The sequence below is a fragment of the Pseudophryne corroboree genome, chromosome 3 (assembly GCF_028390025.1).
Source record: "Pseudophryne corroboree isolate aPseCor3 chromosome 3, aPseCor3.hap2, whole genome shotgun sequence".
NCBI classification, from domain to species: Eukaryota; Metazoa; Chordata; class Amphibia; order Anura; family Myobatrachidae; genus Pseudophryne; species Pseudophryne corroboree.
Window position 1 is genome coordinate 483,936,791 of NC_086446.1, and position 4,851 is coordinate 483,941,641.

At 38.8% G+C, this 4,851-nt stretch overlaps 1 non-coding gene and 1 pseudogene across 1 annotated transcript; both read left to right on the forward strand.

Moving 5' to 3' along the window:
* The first annotated feature begins 2,431 nt into the window (after nucleotides 1–2,431).
* Nucleotides 2,432–2,550, forward strand: LOC134895071 (5S ribosomal RNA; annotated as a pseudogene).
* Nucleotides 2,551–3,185: 635 nt separating this feature from the next.
* Nucleotides 3,186–3,257, forward strand: TRNAT-CGU (transfer RNA threonine (anticodon CGU)). The gene has a single exon. It is a non-coding gene; the product is annotated as a tRNA-Thr (tRNA).
* The last annotated feature ends 1,594 nt before the right edge of the window (nucleotides 3,258–4,851 follow it).

The following is a 4,851-nucleotide window of genomic DNA, read 5'->3' on the forward strand; positions in this document are numbered from 1 at the left end:
ACATTATTACCATGTTTTTGGAAAAATGACCCACTGAAAACCATTAATGTACTGTAAGCATCTATATGGTTTTGTTTAAAACTAATTTTTAAGCTTAAGAGCTTCTACATTCATGATTTTGAGTTGAATATCAAAATGTACTTGATGTGGCACACAATAAATTTATTTAAAATAAGTTTTTGGTCTCAGATATTGCAGAGATTGAGTACTTGCAAATATTTTTAAAATGTAATGTTTTAAAAATTTCCCCGCTTTTCTGTTTTTTAAAAAAACAAAAACCTTTTGTGGATTTTAAACAAACACACATGTTCAAGCATTATCGCCAAAAATTGCAACAAAAAAAGAAAAAAAAAACATTCAAAACACAAACACACCTTAAGGGAGCATAGGCATGCAATCTGTTTTGTGAGAAAAAAATCATCCTTTAAACTTTAAAAATGAAATTAACTAAATTTTACAGACATTTTAAGAACAATATTACAAAACAAACTTACCATCCTGCGTGGGTCGGTCCGAATCCCGGACATGAGTAGCAGACACCACTTCGCCAGGAATCAATGCCCGCACAGGCTCCTCCCAGTCCCGATAGCTTACACGTAAAGGTGGCCCACCTCCGGTTCTCCGTGCAGATTTGGACTCTTTGGCCATCTTGGCCTTGACACGCCGCTTAATATCATAGAAACGCTTGCGGCACGTGTCCTCTGTCCGCCTCACCACACCCTCACTATTCACAGCAAGTATGACTTGCCCCCACAGGGCAGACTTCCTGCGGGAGGACACCCTGGCAGCATCCTGACCAAACAATTGGCGATGGTGCTTCATCAGCTCACGCACCAACGCCATGTTTTCAGCATAGCTGAACTTTATATTCCTGCCAGTCTTGGTAGTGGTGCGTGGCTGCGGTGCCACAACACCATCACTATCACTGGAAAATCCAGCAACAGGCACCCCCTCCTCCTCCTCCTCACTAACCTCCTCCCTCTCACTACCCCCCTCCACCTCACTACCAGCCTCCACCTCACTACCAGCCTCCACCTCACTACCAGCCTCCACCTCACTAACCTCCGCCACCACACTGACCTCTGAGTCGGACATGACAAACAACATAAAACACACAAAAATGAAAACACAAAACACACTCCTCCACTACTCCTACTACACACCACACAGCCAACACACACGCTCACTCACTCACAAACAATGACAAAAGACTGAAAAAAAAAAACAAGGACAAAAAAGTTTACAAACTGGGAAAAAACAATACTACAAAGATCACAAGACTACTAACACACACAGTACAGCACTCAACAATCACCAAACTCCTCTCCAAATCCACCAAAAACTCCACCAAACTCACCAACTCCAAATACACCTTCCTCTCTCCTCTCCACTAGCTAAACCCACGAGGTGCGGAGTGTTTGGGGCGTTTTTATAGTAACATGCACAGACACTCCTCCTTCACGAATACAACCAATCACGGCCGCGTGACGTAAACGAAACTTAGGAGTAAAAACGCGGCCGCAAATTCCAAATCACTGCCGTAACAGACTTGTGACGCAGTCGTAAAAAAAACGCAACAACGCGGCCGCAAAATAGCAAACGCGGCCGCATTCAGCAGCAAAAAAGCACGAATGACATCGACATCGGAAGATATGGAAAATACGAATACGACTGCTTAGTAAATGAGTCGTAATCAATTCAAAAAGTTGCAGATTTACACTGTCGATGTCAGTCGTGATTGAACTTGAACATGATTCTGAAAAATATGAATCTTAGTAAATATACCCCATTGTGTATTCATGCATATTTGTTTCTTTATTGAAAGTATAACAGCTCAACAAGATTGTTACAAAGACAGCATTTTGGTATTTCAGGCTCTAACGATTTAGTCAGCCACAGTGTGGATAATAGAGATTGTGTCTCTGAAGATATATTTCTTATCTACCCATCCACCTCTGCTAAATCTGTCTTTTCAGCTGATAAATATGTCTTCTGATGCATTTCCATTCCCTGCCCTATACTTTTTTTGAAGGTGGAGGGGGAGGATGGTGGATTTTTCCAGATTATTGCAGTCTCAGCTTTAATCATATAACACTACTGGAAACATATTTATGTTTTGATGTTTATTAATCTTGTTGGCATGTTATCAGTATAACAAGGGTCTTTTCTTGCCCTACCATACGAGAAAAATCCATTTGGAATTTTGTTGTACAGCACAAAAAAGCAACATACAGGCGGCTCCAGTTGGCAAAACCGATTGACCATATGATTTAAACCTCCGTATACCTATATAATTGGGGTACAATTTGGTGCAATGACGGTCAAACATATGTTTCTCCTTCAAGAGATCATCTGCCCATCACAATAACCTGGTTCATGGTGGATTGAATAGCTGCATACCAGCTGCAGGTTTTTGCCTCATCAATCTTAAACCTACTACCATACCACACCGCACATGCCCAATCTCGTCCGATCTTGGAAGCAATACGGTGTTGGGCCTGGTCAGTACTTAGGTGGTTGACCACTAAGGAATACCAGGTGTTGTAGGTTTTTCTGACGGCAATACTTTGGCTATTGCAACAACATTAGAAATCAATACCTGGCAGGCGTGCTTTGGTTTTGCCGCACTTTGTGCCGTATTTCTGCCTTATACATATGTTTTCATCTATATATTCACAGTCGTAATTCCAAACCCATGATTCAGGTTGTTTAACCATACTTTTAAACACAATAATTTCTTGCGTACTCTTATTTTATCCCAAAAATAATTAAAGGTTACGCTTTAATATATACCTCATTACGCAAATTCTTAATCTCAATTGTTTCCAAGAGTGAGTGCTCCCAATAAGGGTCACTTTTTCTTTTTCTCTCCTTTCCTTATTACCTATGTAATAGACCCATGGGAGCACCATCGACAATCACCCTTTTCTTCTACCTATCAAAGAACTCACTGTTCAATGGTAGACGGTGATAAATTCCGGAAGTTTTTCTGGTTAGTCGATCTTCTTGGAAACACATACAAATTACCTATCCATTTAACATCACTCAGTCCTGTGCGGCATCCTTAACCCAACTTTTTACTGCATGGTTGAAGTGATCACAGCAGAATCAACCTCAGTTTGACACTTGCGAAATTTGTATATACACATATACCTGCAGATAAGCTCCACACTTTTGCATGCAGAGGCGCAGTGGCCAAGTGGTAAGGCGTCGGTCTCGTAAACCGAAGATCATGGGTTCAATCCCCATCTGTGCCTGATATTTTATTCAAAAACTGCATTTATACTCTGCAGTACATCCTTCAAAATTACTTTATAAATCGTTAAATCGTGTCTACTTACTGGTTCACCTAGTAAAACATTGCTCTAAGATATATTTATATATACAGGTTTAGTATCCCATATCCAAATATTCCGAAATACGGAATATTCCGAAATACGGACTTTTTTGAGTGAGAATGAGATAGTGAAACCTTTGTTTTTTGATGGCTCAATGTACACAAACTTTGTTTAATACACAAAGTTATTAAATATATTGTATTAAATGACCTTCAGGCTGTGTGTATAAGGTGTATATGTAACATAAATGCATTCTGTGCTTAGACTTAGGTCCCATCACCATGATATCTCATTATGGTATGCAATTATTCCAAAATACGGAAAAATCCCATATCCAAAATACCTCTGGTCCCAAGCATTTTGGATAAGGGAGACTCAACCTGTATATATATATATATATATATATATATATATATATATATATATATAATCTGACCAAATGGCACCCTCCTTCACATAAAACATCAGCCGCGGTGCATATAAAAAGATAGCTACCAAATCCAGAAGATAACACTCGTCGGACTTCTTGCACTCGTCAGACTTCTTATAATGAAACTCTTGGACACCGACTTCAATGTGCAAGCTTTCGGGCTTTATTGCCCTTCGTCAGGCAGTGTACAATGAGTCTGTGTCCATGAGTTTCATCATAAGAGGTCCGACGAGTGATATAGATTATATATATATATATATATATATATATATATATAGATAGATAGATAGATAGATAGATAGATAGATAGATAGTATAAGAGCATTACATACTTACACAATTTAATATGTGATGTGTTCATTACTATACCATATACACAACAATCTATATCCAGTACATTTCTTTATACACTGTATATATTGTATAGGTGGATCTATAATACACTGTATGTACAGCATAAGTGGATCTATACCATCCACCTACAGTATATGTGTAAAATAAAAATGATCTATATTACAAATGTCTACATAAACAGTTATGCTGCAAGCTTCCAGGCAGATGTAACCAACACGTGATTAGAGGAAAGGAGGCGCGGTGGCCAACTGGTAAGCCGTCAGTCTTGTAAACCAAAGGATCACGGGTTTGATCCCCGTCTGTGCCTTGTACAATTACCCACATTTTAGACCAAACAAAAAAACAAACAAACCAAAAAACAAATCTATATCCTCGTCTCCATTAGTATTTCGTGTAAGTAAGTGTGATATTAGTAATTAAGTGATGATATTAGTAAGTGTGATATTTTAGGATAGAAATTATTCCGTACATTATTATATCCATTCTACACAGATATATATGTGGCGCTTCAGCTATATATACTATATTATATACGCACGTACTGTACTGTGTATGTGTGTATATATATATGCCCTTGCCCCCTACCATATACTTTTACCAGTTTGTATTATACAGGAGTCAAATAACAAACTGTAATTGTGGGAGGAACTGCTCCCATGCAGTGACAGTAATAATGTTCCCCGTCTATCATGTTACACTGTATGCTGCTGCTGCTGCACGGTAACTAAC